Raw genomic sequence first — 15,250 nt, forward strand, 5'->3', positions numbered from 1 at the left:
TAAAGCACTGGCCTTGGATTCAGGAGGACCTGAGTTCAAATCCGGCATCAGACACTTGACACTTACTAGCTGTGTGACCTTGGGCAAGTCACTTAACCCTCATTGCCCCGAAAAATAAAAAAGAAAAAATCCTATCCAATCAATAAAGCAATAAATCAAATCAATAAAATGAAATTGAGCAGTTATGGGTTTCAGGTAGTCCAGTGTTCTTGAGCAGATTTTTTTCCCTCTGGGTCTCATAGGATACAGTTACACTTTCCATAGGAGCAAGTGCTAATATAGAATAGTGGAAAGGACCCTTCATTTGAGGTCAATAGCTCTAGGCTAGAGCTGTGTGACCTTGGGAAAGTCACTTCATTCTTCTGAGTCTCGGTTTCTTCACCTATAAAATGGATATAATACTTACACTGTGAAATCATCAGGAGAGAGCCAGGTTTCAGTGGGTGAAAGAAGATGGAAAGAATGAGAAAAGAAAAGATTTAAGATAAAAGAACATCCTTTCTCTTACTCACCACAGAAGATGCCTAAGACATAAAGGACTCCGAGAGACCCAAGAATGAAAATAGAAAGCACACATAGTCCATTAGATTTGCTTGGGATGTTAATTATACACGGAGTGTTACTGGACAAACACCCCCTACCTTTACCTTGCACCTGGATGGTGCCCTGATCAAAATGTGGCACCTGGAAGGGAGCCTGAGCTCCAGATGTGGAGTGACCAGGGAAGAGTCTAGTAGGCATATATCACTTTGCTCATTCTGGCTACTATCTTTCTATTAGCACAGACTAAGTTACCACTACTTTTAACTACTACCTGACATCACACTGTTGATTCATACTGGCCCTTGAAATCCATTAAAACTCTCAGGTATTTTTCACAGAGACTGCTTTCTAACCTATTGTCTCCATCTAGATCATTAATCTTTTGAGCTCAAAATGGCAGGACTTCACATGTATCCAACTAAATTCCAATCCATTATTTTTAGCCTTTAATTCTATCCTCCTGAGTTTTTATTAGATCCTCAGTTCATCATCTGTTGCCTTAACTCTCCTTCTGAAAATCTGATCGGTATAACCTTGCCCCTGGCCCATTTTACAGATGAGAAAACCAAGGCCCAAGAAAGTTAAGTGATTTGCCCACTGTCATATAGATGGCAGAGTGACAAAGCAGGGATTCAAACTAGATCTGGTGACACTAAGTTAAAACCTTCTCACACTGTACGATGTCACATCATTCCCCACTAGACCTCTACTTTGTTTCCAGTTTCTTGCTATCACAAAAGTGCTGCTATGAATATTTTCATTCCACTGAATCATGGGACATGAATGCTGAAAGGGATCTGAGATATAATCCAGTTCAAGGCCAAATGAGGAAACTGAGTCCCAGAGAAGTGAACTGATTTTTCCTTGATTACACATTAGTGGTAGAGAACAGATTAGAATGTGAGTTTCTTAACTCAAGTCTAGGATTTGGAGTTTGTTTTTCCCCTTTTCCCATGATGCTTTGTTATATATGTTACATATAATTATTGATTATTAATGTAGTGGGGAGATTCAGATCCTACCCCCTTTTTTCAACATTTGTTTTCATAGGATTTTTAGTTCCAAATTTTTCCTCCACCTTCCCTTCTCTCCCTCCTCCCCAAGACAGAAAGCAATCTAATATAGGTTATATATGTACAATCACATTAAACATATTTCTGCATTAGTCATATTGTGAAAGAAGAGTTAGAGAACAAGGGAAAAACCTCAAAAAAGAAGGGAAAAAAACCAGTCCCAAAGTAGAAACATTATGGTTCAATCTACATTCATAGATCACAGTTCTTTTTTCTGGATGTTGACAACATTGTCTATTATGAAATTCTTTGAAACTGTTTTGGACCATTGCATTGCTAAAAAGAGCCAAGTCTATCACCATTGTTCATCACACAATGTTGCTGTTACTGTAAACAATGTTCTCCTGGTTCTGCTCCTCTTAGTCAACATCAGTTCACATAAGTCCTTCCAGGTTTTTCTGAACTCCTCCTGCTCTTCATTACTTTTTCTTTCTTTTTTTTTTTTAGTGAGGCAATTGGGGTTAAGTGACTTGCCCAGGGTCACACAGCTAGTAAGTGTTAAGTGTCTGAGGTCAGATTTGAACTCAGGTACTCCTGACTCCAGGGCCAGTGCTCTATCCACTGCACCACCTAGCTGCCCCCTCTTCATTACTTTTCACATTGATTTTTTTTCCCACTTTTTAAAAAATTTTTTTTCTTTTTTTAGTGAGGCAATTGGGGTTAAGTGACTTGCCCAGAGTCACACAGCTAGTAAGTGTTAAGTGTCTGAGGCCGGATTCGAACTCAGGTACTCCTGACTCCAGGGCCGGTGCTCTATCCACTGCGCCACCTAGCTGCCCCTCACATTGATTTTTTAAAACTTTGTGTTCTAAATTTTCTTTTTCCCTCCCTCCTCATCCCTCCCTATGAAATCCAGCAATTCAATATGTCATACATGTGCAGTTATGCAAAACATCTTCTCATTAGTCAGGTTGTTAAAGAAAATAGACAAAATACCTTTAGAAAGAGGAGCTAACAAATAAAATTATATTTCAATCTGTATTCAGATACCATTAGTCCTATCTCTGTTAACGGTTTGCATTTTTCATACGTCCTTCTGATAGCATCCTAGCTGCCTAGTTTAGTCAGTAGAGGCAAGATATTGTAGAATTGCAAAGCAATTTGCATTAACAGGATGCAACAGTTAATAAAAAGCAAATAACTATGCACACAAAATTCTTAAACATTCAGTCATCTAAAGAGAAAACTCACAGATGTATGGTGGAAAATAACAAAACAAAACTGTCACTTAAACTACTGTGGGACTCATCAACAGTCCAACTTTTAGTGATAAAACTACTCTATTGGACAAACTGGGCAGTCAAAACCCCACAACTACTATGAGAAGTCTGAATGTTGCTTAAAGAATGCCCTTACACAGCACAGGTCCTCGATATATGTGGATTTGTACACACATCAATGTGTTATGCTTTGTGGAAATTATTTCCATTTTCAATTTCACATTAATTCATGTAAAAATAACGAGCCTACACAAATGACCTTTTAAAAAGTAATTAACTGTTACCATTTCCAAAGTGTCAGAAGTATTGAAGCAAAACAAAAAAGGCAAATTATGACAGGAGGGCATGCAGAAAATAAAATTGTTTCTGGATAGTATCCTATTACAAATTAAGTGACACTGTATAAAAAACATTGCTAGAAGAATGTTACAAAACTGAGCCCTGTACTTTTCACACATGAGTCCAAACCATTCTGAAAAAGACAGGAACCCATGGTTCGATTACCTTTCCAGTCTTTGCTTTCTCTACTTGAGGATCATGATTGGAGTCTGTGCCAGTTGAGTGGTGTGTGAGAGCTCTCACTGCCTATGGGAGAGTCTTCTCTTTCACACACCATGTTGAATTGGTTTGTGTAACTACTACCTGTTCTGCCAGTCCTCTCTTCTGAGTTGTTGAAGACCTTATTACCATTCCCTGGAGATCTAGGAAAATCATGTTATGTTGTGCTACCCTCCCTAAAAAAAATCCAGGCTCAGATGTCCTCTAAGGAGCTGCCAAGTAATGACTTGGTTCTTTAGCCAGATGGCTTACAGTCTTTACCTATGATCTCTACTTGGTTTAATGGGTAAGAAAATGGAATTCTTCTGGTATTTGGGGATAAGGCCTTAGACACCCGCTGCTGGTAGTGAGCTAACTGTTGGTGAGTCTCCTTCAGTTGTGGCCGAAGAACTAGAATGGTCCTCTGCATACCCTCTTCATCAAGCTAGATAATGAAGTCATTGAGTTTATCCTGATTGTTTTTAAGTTCTCCACTATATTTCTTCTGTAAAGCCAACTCTCCTTTAAGTTGTACAATTTGTCCCTGAGATACTTGCCCTCTAAGCTCTTGTTTCTCCTGCTTGAGCATTCAACACTTCACCATTAACTTTTTGCCTCTTTGGTCATTGGGAGTATATTTCCAGGCACTCAGTTCATTGTGTATTTGTTACTATTTTTCTTTAGTTCATTCCAGTTCACCTTTCATTTTTAGGAAAAACAAGCTGATTGCTGATCCATTGATATTGACTGCATCTGGGAATACTAGGCTGCTAAACTTGTTTGAGGTACTGAATTTCAATAGTAACTCTTGGATCTCTTGTTCCTTGGTTGCCAGTCTCATCATAGGAATATTTTCTCTTCTTGCAGACTCTTGTTGCTGTTTCTTCTGACTCACTCAAGCCTGTTATATCATTAGAGTTTAAGGCTTGCCCTCCAAACCTGGTTCACATTACTTCCATCCTAGGACTAATTCATCTTTTGCCATAACTTTGAAGTTTGCGTCACTGAGTTAAACCATTTTTGGGAGAGCGTCTTCATCATATTTTATTTTTTCTCCATACTGAGGCTGCTGCTACCAGCTTGTCACATAGACTGACCAAGAAGCTGACCTTTTCATCGATGCATGGACCAAGTTTGGGTAACCCCCCCACACACACAAGTCACCGAGGTGCCTTCAGCTCCAGAGAACAGCTCTTCCTTCTCTCCCCATGGAGACAGGCTCTCTCCTTTATTTATGGGACTCACTGCTAAAAAATGGCTCTGGAAATGTAATGGAATACTATTGTACTATAAGAAATGATGAGCAGGCAGATTTCAGAAAAACCTGGAAACATTTAAGTGGACTGATGTTGAGTGAAGTGAGCAGAATCAGGAGAACATTGTATACTGTAACAGCAATATTGTGTCATGATCAACTGTGATAGAATTGGCTCTTCTCAGCAATACAGTGCTCTAAGACAATTCCAAAGTACTCATGATGGAAAATGCTCTCCACATCCAGAAAAAAAGAACTGTGGAATCTGAATGTAGATTGAACCATACTGTTTCTACTTTTTTGTTTGTTTGTTTTTGTTTTCTTTTTTGAGTTTTTTCCCTTTTGTTCTGATTCTTCTTTCACAACATGAGTAATGCAGAAGTATGTTTAATGTTATTGTACATATATAACCTATATTAGATTATTTTCTGTCTTGGGGGGGAGAGAGAAAAATTTGGAACTCAAAATCTTTTTTTTTTTTGGTGGGGCTATGGGGGTTAAGTGACTTGCCCAGGGTCACACAGCTAGTAAGCGTCAAACGTCTGAGGCCGGATTTGAACTCAGGTACTCCTGAATCCAGGGCCGGTGCTTTATCCACTGCGCCACCCAGCTGCCCCTGGAACTCAAAATCTTATAAAAAATATTGAGGGTGCAGCTAGGTGGTGCAGTGGATAAAGCACCGGCCCTGGATTCAGGAGGACCTGGGTTCAAGTCCAGCCTCAGATGCTTGACCCTTACTAGCTGTGTGACCCTGGGCAAGTCACTTAACCCTCATTGCCCTGCAAAAAAAAAAATGTTGAAAACTATCTTTACATGTAACTGGAAAAAAATAAAATACTTTTAAGATTAAAAAATAAAATAAAAATGGCTCTGGAAGAGGAAATCACAGATTTTAATTTTTAAGAAATTATACACATAAAAGTAATTTCTTCTCCTACTCCTTCCTTCAGTTCATAATGATTTATTCTTCATTTTTATGTCAGGTATTTTGAAAAAGTTTTATTGCTGCCTTTTGTTTTTACATAGTTTTCATTTCCCAATGTTGTTGGGTTTTTTGGCCTCTCCTCCCTATTCTCTCGAACCATGATAAGTCTTCTGAAAGAAAAGAAAAATCAACTTTGAGCCACACTGTTCCTTTCTCTTCTCTTCTTCTCTGTTTGGGATGGAGTATATGCTACTTGAGGACCAGCCTAGCTAATTTTAAGTTCATAAAAATCCATCACCTGGTTGCCTATAGGGTAATAAAGTTTTGGGCTATGGCAGTTCTTTTTTTTTTTTTTGAGGGAGGTGGAATAAAGAACATGTTTATTTAAGAAAGTTATGAACAAATAAAGGACTTGTATCCAAGCCCTTAACAAAGCATTTGGGAGATCTTCTGATTCACACTGTTTCCCCTAAATTCAGCACAATATAAACAAATAAACTCTAGCACATTTAACATAGTATATGGCTACCAAAAGGGAATCCTGGTGAAACTGCGAGCATTAACTTTGGTATTTCTCTTCAAACTGTGGCAGTTCTGTGATAATCTTGCGGTCGGCAGGAGTCCCCTTGCTTAGGTCCATTACTAACCTCACTCTTTTTTTTTTTTTTTTTGGTGAGGCAATTGGGGTTAAGTGACTTGCCCAGGGTCACACAGCTAGTAAGTGTTAAGTGTCTGAGGTCAGATTTGAACTCAGGTCCTCCTGAATCCAGGGCCAGTGCTCTATCCACTGTGCCACCTAGCTGCCCGCTAACCTCACTCTTAACTGGCTGCCACACAATATGTTCTTTGGCTATAAAAATAGCCTTTAATAAGTTGTAGAAGGGGAGACAAAATCACAGATCCTTCAAATATTGAATTACTCTCTCCTCTCACTGCTAATCAGATACCTTCTCTTGGTGTCTTACATCTTCCCTATGCCACTATCTTCTGTCAAGGAAACTTAAAAGAAAGGTGGCCTTGGAGAGAAGAGACACATGGATTGACATTCAAAAAGGATGGATGTTGCTTTCTAGTTGGCAGGGTCCAGCAGGTCGCTGGAAGCCCAGGAGGCTGAGGCAGCTAGATGTTACATGGGTCAACGAGCTAAGTCAGAAGTGTACAATTCACAGGTCAGGAGTAATGGATAGGAGAGGGCTGTGGCCAGGGAACAATGCTGAATGTCAGGAACCAAAAACATACCCCAGGAGAGGAAGGGAAAATTAAGAGTGCTGATGTAAGCTGATGTGGATCAATCAGACAGAACCAGGAGATGAAAACAGAAGGCCAAATACCAGAATCATCATCACAAGACCAAGGGTCATTGAAACTAAAGCATCTAAGTGGAGAGCAGCCAAAAATAGATAGACATTTTCAATATGTTCCGTGCATATACTGGCAGTGTGGCCTCTACAGATTAGCTTGCTTGTGCTCATCTCATTAGGAAATGTTAGTGCTTGAATAATGGAGAACAGTCCCAAACTCGGCTATCCAAAATAACAATAGCTAATATTTATATAGTGCTTAAAATTCAAAAAGCATATGATACTTACACCAGTCTTGTAAAGTAGTTGCTATGATTATCCTCAATTTAAAGTTAAGGAAACTTAGGCCTAGAGAGTTTCAATGAGTGGCCCAGGGTTGTGACTTTGGCAGAATTTAAACTCAGGTTTTCCTGATGCCAAATCCTGACTTCTAACTTTCTTCCCATCCTAGGGAAGAAAACCAAAGCAAGAAAGCAAACAATAAACATTTTGAGGCATCTAATGTATGCCAGGCACTTTGCTTGGTTCTAGGGATACCATGGCATAAATGAAATAGTCCCCACCTTCAATAGGGAAGACAACATATACAGATTTAATATAAACACAGTCTGTACCATTAGCTGAGGGCTGTTTCTTTTCCCCTCCTCCTCATCTTACATCACTCAGACATCTTCCCCTACCATCTCTTCCTTCACTCTCATCTGACATGAAGAAGTGCTTTTTTTCTTTTACGTGCAGCCTTGATCTCACCCCCCACCATCTTTTCCAGGAAATTGTCTCCATGATAATTCCATCTAATCTTTAATTTCTCTCTAGTCATGAGCCCCTTCCCTAATGTCTACAAACATATTCATGTTTCCCTCATCCTTAAAGAAAAACTTCTCACTTGATCTAAATACCCCTGCCAGCTATCTTTCCTCCCATTGCTGGATGAATTCCTTGAGAAAGCCATGTACAGCTGATGCCTCTTCTTCATCTCCTTTCACTTGATTCTAAACCCTTTGCAATCTGTCTTCCAGCCTCATCATTACACTGAAACTGCTCTTCCAAAGTTAACTGGGATCTCTTATGACAAAAACAAAGGGGGCAGCTAGGTGGCACAGTGGATAAAGCACTGGCCCTGGATTCAGGAAGACCTGAGTTCAAATCCAGCCTCAGACACTTGACACTTACTAGCTCTGTGACCCTGGGCAAGTCACTTTACCCTCACTGCCCTGAAAACAACAACAACAACAACAAAAACCAGACCAAAATAAAGACCTCTTCCTAATTCTCATCTTTTTTAATCTCTCTGCAGCCTCTGATACCATTGATCATTCTCTTTTCCTCTCTAGGTTCTCATGACACTACTCCCTTCTGATTCTTCTACTTGTTTGATCCTTCCTCAGTCTCCTTTGCTGGATCTTTATCCAGGGAAAGCTCAATAAGTGGTTTAGCTTCCCTTAGCCCTCTTCTCTTTTCCTTCTATACTATTTCTCTTGGTGATCTCATCAGCTCCTATCATTTCAATTGTCATCTCTATGCAGATGATTCCCAGATCTACATATCCAGCCCTAACCTCTTGGACATCTCAAAATGGGTGATTCATAAACATCTCAAACTCAACATGTCCAAAAAAGAACTCATTATCTTTCTCCCCAAACCATCATCTCTTCTGAACTTCTCTATTACTGGGTGTATGGAGTGTTCTGGGAGGTCTAGCATTCCTGGTGTGAGGGCTTGCCAAGTCTTTTTCAGGGCTGTTCATCCACCTTTGGTGTCCACCTGATTCACCCAACTCTCACCTGTGGCTCCTAGAAGCTGTAGCCGTGCCCTAGTAAACCATCTTAGCAGACGAGCTAAACCAGGTTGAGGGTAACTGACAGGCCTCAAACCTGTTCATGAATTAAGGGGATGTCTGCTCCAAGCATGTGAAGGCTGAATGGGAACAGTCTGTTCCAATGGCCATGAATGCTGCTGAAGCAGGTTCTATGGAGTGCTTAGAGCTTAGTCAGAGATCAAAGATGTCAAAATCATTCACCGCATCCCGGGCCATCACCAGTCCTCCTGACTTTTGTCTAGCCACTGGACTTCAATGATTCTGAAAGAGAGAGTGAGGCTGATGGTTTGTGCAACTCTGCCTCACTTAAATCCAATTCAAATAAAAGTCAAGACATCACCTAGGATGTCACTGATATTCTTTGAAGGATAAACAACAATTACTATTGAGGTTACCACCATCTTCCCATTCATCCATGTTTGAAACATCAGTGTCATCCTCAATCCCTTATTCACAGTCACTTCACATATCCAACCTGTTGCCAAGTCTTGTTATTTCTATCCTTATGACATTTCTTGTATATCTCCCCTTCTCTATATCACACCACTACCACCTTGGTTCAGGCCCTCCATTAGTTCTCACCCAGACTATTGAAATAATTTTTGAATTGGTCTGCCTGCTTCAAGTCTCGCCCAATCCTAATCTATTTTCCACTTAGCTTCCAAAGTGAGTTTCTTAAAGCATACGTCTTTTTTTTTTTTTTTTTTGGTGAGGCAATTGGGGTTAAATGACTTGCCCAGGGTCACACAGCTAGTAAGTGTCAAGTGTCTGAGACTGGATTTGAACTCAGGTACTCCTGACTCCAGGGCCGGTGCTCTATCCACTGTACCACCTAGCTGCCCCCTTAAAGCATACATCTTACCAAACATTTTCTCCTATCAATAAACTCTAGTGGCTCCCTATTACTTCCAGGATCAAATATAAGCTCCACTGTTTGGATTTTAAAGCTCTTTACAACTTGAATAGAAGGCTGAGGCCAAGTTGGGAAGAGCTTTGAATGTCAAGAATTTAAGAACTGAACAGTTTTGTGTTTGATCCTAGAGACAATAGGACACTATAGGAGTTTATTGAGCGATATGGTCAGGTCTGTTTTTAGGAATATAACTTTGGCAACTATACCAAATAGTTGGAAAAAGGGAACCAGCCCAAGAAAGGGAGATTTACTAGGAGGCTATTGAGATAGTCCAAATACTCGGTGATGAGGACCTGAATTAATGAGGTGGCTGTGTGAGTGAAGACACCAAGAGGCCTTTGGTAAGTTACATTGTAAAATCTACAATTCCAGTATTTGAGAACCTTTGCAAATTGAAGATAATTACTTACATGGCAATAGAGATTAATATACTAATATTCCAGGACATTGCCCCATCCCCAGTGGAATTGTAATTCCTCATGTAATTCCTTTTCATCATCTTGCACAGTACTTGGAACATAGAAGGCACTTGATAAATTTTTGCTGATTGAGTGATCAGATATAGCTTCCAAATGATTTCTCTTGGCACCTTTAAGTAACCTATATTCTATACCTGGTCAGAGACCACAAAGGTATAAGGTATTCTCTGGGCATAGATTAGTTGTATATTTGCTTGTGAGTGCTTGTGTGTGTGTGTGTGTGTGTGTGTGTGTGTTCTGTGCTTAAAGTAGGAACAATACTGAAGGTATCTTATACCTATTTGATCCACTGTAAATATTTGATAGATGAATGAGTGAGTGAATGAATGAATAATCAAAGTAATAAAGTCATTTAAAAATGGATTCCATTTAAAGCAATAGAGCAACTTCTTTGTGATCTATCTATCCCCAAATCATTTCACCACTTCATGTTGGAGAGTTGTTCTGCATCTATTGTCCCTGATTTATGGGCTTGGACCAAGCATTTTTACACAATTCAGATTAAAGGCATGGAAGACAAATGAACAAATGAACTTTAAAAAATGACATACTTTATTTGCTTTCACTATTTTAGGAATTTGTCAACTCTCTGGTTTGGAAGGTCATTCCTGTGTTGAATATTAAATATAGTTTTTGTTCCCATCCTCCCACAAGATAATAAAAAGGTCAGAGACATCAATAATATCTCCTACAATTTGTTCACCCAGATCAGAGAAGGCTATTTCTGCCTCTCCTACCAGAAGTAGGTACCTCACAGAAACCAGATCAGAGAATAGATAGGAAAAACATTATAACAATTTATTTTGTCCCAAGAAGAAAGAACCAGGTTGGAGACCCCCTTCCTCAGAAGGGAGCTCAGAGACTTCCTCTTTCTGAGGGTATATAAGCTTTTTTGTCCACTGATTACAGGGCATTGTCAGTTTCAATAGTATGATACAAAAATCAACCCAGAAGCAAAAAACAGTTTAACAATTTCAGTTATAACAAGTATGGAGGAAATACAGAAGCATCATGATATGACTACAGGATTCCAAAAAAGGGTTTGGCAAGAATGAGGATGCCCAGATGTCACCATATGATAGGGACTTACTATCCTGAAGGAAAAGAAGTTACTAGGTAGGGTCTTTTATCTGCTAGCTATCTGGGTTCAGTTTGGAGTTCAGTTGAAGGACATTTTGCTCCTATTAATCCTACTAATCCAGGGTTTCAAAATACTTTTGCGGGGCAGCTAGGTAGTACAATGGATAGAGCACCGGCCCTGGATTCAGGAGTACCTGGGTTCAAATCCGGCCTCAGACACTTGACATGTACTAGCTGTGTGACCCTGGACAAGTCACTTAACCCCAATTGCCTCACCAAAAAAAAAAAAGCAACAAAAAACTTTTGGATAAGAAGGCACCTTCATCAAATACAGGTGATCCATACATTCACATTAACACCTGGAATACAGCAACTAACACCGGAGAACTTCTTGTTTTTGTTCAGTCATTTCAGTCAAGTCCAACTCCTCATGACCCCAAATGGGGTTTTCTTGTCAGAGATACTAGAGTGATTTGCCCTTTTCTTCTCCAGATCATTTTAAAGATGAGGAACTGAGGCAAACCTGGTTAAATGACTTGCACAGTGTCTGAGGCAGGATTTGAACTCATTGAATTCAAGATGAGTCTTGCTGATTCCAAGCCTAGTGCTTTATCCACTGCTCCACCTAGGTGCCCAACCCACCCATCAGCAAAGAGGAATGCAAATACCAGAACTGAGGTGTGGAAGAAATTGACCCTCACAGTGTTTCATTTCCTTGTTTCAAACGGAGCTCAGTGTTGTTATCTTCATGTTTCTATTGAATCTTTGTTTTTGTTTTGTTTTCTAGAGCAAATGAGCCTTTTTTATTTTGCTCAAAACAAGTGCCAAAGCAGAGAATCATCTCTGCTCTTGACACAGATATAGCTATTTGCTTTGTACTCACTGGGTCACTCTTCAATAATCATTTTGCTTCAATTCAATTCAACAGGCTTACTCTATAAGCACTTAATTCTTAAGTGCTTACTATGTGCAAAGCCCTGTGTGTTAAGCAGTAGGAGTACAAAGACACAAAAAACCCAGTCCCTTAAGGAACTTACATTCTGCTTTTCTCTGTAGCAGCCCTGTCTGTGTGAGATTATAAAACAATAAAGAAACAAAAAGGCAGCTAGGAAGGGGCATTGCTATCTTTGCAGTGTGGCTGCCAAGTCAGGGCCCAACAAAGACTCAGCTCCCTTTTCAGTGTTTGATTGGGCAATGTTAACTCCACCTGGAAGCCAATGTGACAAAGAAGAATGAATAGCTTTATCTGATATCTCCTACCACTAATTATTTGAGGTTCACTGGGCCCTCAAAGCCGCTTCAGCTTTTTTTTTTCTCTTCTATTGCTAATCCTCTGAGGATTCCTGATTCATAAAAGGATGGCATGTAGTCTTTGCCAGGGGCTTCTCCAATGGTCTTGGGGACACTGCCAGGTGTTTTTCTATTGGTTTCAAGGGTACAGATCTTCTCTCTGCTATAGAATGTAGGTTTTAGCTATAGTCCTCAGAAGTACCTGATGTCTACCTCACCTCCCATTTGCTAGACTGTAGTGACTAGGAAGCTTCTTGATGAAAGATATCTGTAACTCTTGGTCACAACCAAAGACTATGAACAAAAAGGGATTCTGAACAAGGGCTGCATGAGTGCTCCCAGTCTAAGATTGTCTCTAACTCCCTATGTCTGGGACTGAATGGTAGTCCTTTATCCCAGACAACTATCTGATTTAGGGTTTGAAATTCCCAAGGTCCTCACCATATGCTTGGTATGCAAATGAATTTAAGATATAACAAAAGATATACAAAGGTGACAAAGTCATTGTCTTCTACCTCCCTGGCCCCAATTCCTTACTTTATATGTATATGTCCGGATATTAAGCTCCCAGGTTTTTGTTATCCTACATATTTATGAAAACTTGCTTACTATGTACAAGGCTCTGGACTGGGTACTTGGGATATAAAGACAATTTTTTTTTTTGGGTGGGTCAATGAGGGCTAATCCCTCATTGGATCACATAGCTAGTAAGTGTAAAGTGTCTGAGGCTAGATTTGAACTCAGAGCCTCCTGAATCCAGGGCCGGTGCTTTATCCACTGCACCATCTAGCTGCCCCTATAAAGATAATTTTTAATTTAATTTAATTTTTATTTAAAGTTTTGAGTTCCAAATTTTATCCTTCCTTCCTTCCCTTCCTCCCCTCCCCCCTCCTTGAGGCCATAAACAATTAGATATAGGTTATACATGTGTAAATATGGAAAATATTACCATATTAGTCATTTTGTATAAGAGAACTCGAAGAAAAGAAAAAAATGAAAGAAAGTGAAAAAGAGCATGCTTTGGTCTATGTTCAATCAATATCAGTTCTTTCTTTGGAGGTAGATAGTATGTTTCACCATTAGTCCTTTGGGGTTGTCTTGGATGATTATATTACTGAGAATAGTTGTCATTTACGGTTCTTCATCAAACAATATTTCTGTCACTGATGTTCACTTCCCTATACATCAATTCATAAAAGTCTTTCCAGGTCTTTCTGAAATCATCCTGCTTGCCATTTCTTGTAGCACAACAATATTCCATCACCATCATATACCACAGCTTGTTCATCCATTCTGCAATTGATGGGCATCCCCTCAATTTCCAATTCTTTCCTACCACAAAAAGCGCTGCTATAAATATTTTTGTACAGATAGGTCTTTTTCTCTTTTGGGGGATGAAAGACAATGTTTAAAAGTTCTTGTCCTCAAGGAGCTTACATTCTACTGGTTGTATATAATAAATAAATAAATGTAAGATAATTTGTTTAAAAGAAAGAGTACTAAGCATGAGGGTGATCAGGGAATCAGGACAGTACCTTAGAGAAACATCTACTGTTGGAAGTAATGAGGGCCTGAACTAGGATGTTGGCTATGTGAGTAGAGAAAAAGAGACAAATGAAACAGATGTGGAGGTAAAATCAACTGGACTTGACCATTGATAAAAATAAGTAGGATGAAGGAGAGTGAAGAGTTGAAGATGTCCCCTAAGTTCTGAACCTAAATGACTACAAGGACTTTGATGGAGATAAACAAGTTGAAAGGAAGGTTGCCTTTTGAAAGGAAGGAGTGAAGATTTCTGCTTTGGACCTGTTGAGTTTGAAATGGGGAAAAACAACATACAAAAAGAAGCTGAAAAGTGTGTAGGGGGTGCAGAAGAAGCTACCCCAAGTGGGAGTATGATGGAAAAGTCCAAAGGAATGAAGTGAGGTAGGAATAAAGAGATGGCTGAACTGGACTCACTCCTTGCCTCACTCCTTAAATGGAGAGAGGAAAAAGAGAATAAGAGCAGAAATGATTATTTTCTTTAAAGTCCACTGAGTGGAAGGCTTTTCCTCCTCAGTAACTTTTCCTCTTCAACACAGCTGTCTTTCCAGAGGTGGGGAAACACTCTTTACCAAGAAGCCAGGGCAAATGTGTCATCCCAAGTGACTTCATGGTGCCATCAGAATGGTCCAGTTCTATGGAAAGCAATCAAGCCAGAACAGACTGGCAAGACTACTTCTATTACTTCAGTTACATGATTTTAGTTAGTATGAATTCAGTTCTGCCTTTTAAAAATTTGCATTTGTTAAAAATTGTTTTTACATGGAATTAGGGAAAATAAACTACTAAATAATTTTTAAAATTTGCATTATTTCACAAAGATCATTCCAGATTTCTTTATATTTCTCATACTTGTCTCTTTTAATTGTACTCTAGCACTCCATTACATTAATATACTACAATTTATATAAGCATTTCATTGTTGTTAGACATCTTAGGTTGTTTTTTTTTTCCAGTTACAAACAGGACTCAGTTCTGCTATGATAGTTTTGAATAGTTAGCCCCCTTTTTTGTTTGGTTTTGATAAAACTTTCAAAACAAAGGAAATCTTGGGTCAAATGTCATGTTTTCATTAACTTTCACTGTTTATACTGCCCTATTACTTTCCAAAAACATTTTCAAGTCTATAATTCCACTGGCATTGAGTGAGCACACCAGTTTCTCTGTAACCCTGCCAACACTGTTTCATGGGTTTCCATTATTTTTGCCAATTTGAGGGGGGGGCATGGTATTTCAGATGTTTAATTTTTATTCCTTTGACTATTAATGAGGT

At 39.3% G+C, this 15,250-nt stretch overlaps 1 pseudogene; it reads right to left on the reverse strand.

The window, feature by feature from the left end:
- Positions 1-3,251: 3,251 nt before the first annotated feature.
- Positions 3,252-15,250, reverse strand: part of LOC122738633 — a 46,668-nt pseudogene continuing 34,669 nt past the window's right edge.

Source organism: Dromiciops gliroides, chromosome 2 (assembly GCF_019393635.1).
Source record: "Dromiciops gliroides isolate mDroGli1 chromosome 2, mDroGli1.pri, whole genome shotgun sequence".
Taxonomy (NCBI): domain Eukaryota; kingdom Metazoa; phylum Chordata; class Mammalia; order Microbiotheria; family Microbiotheriidae; genus Dromiciops; species Dromiciops gliroides.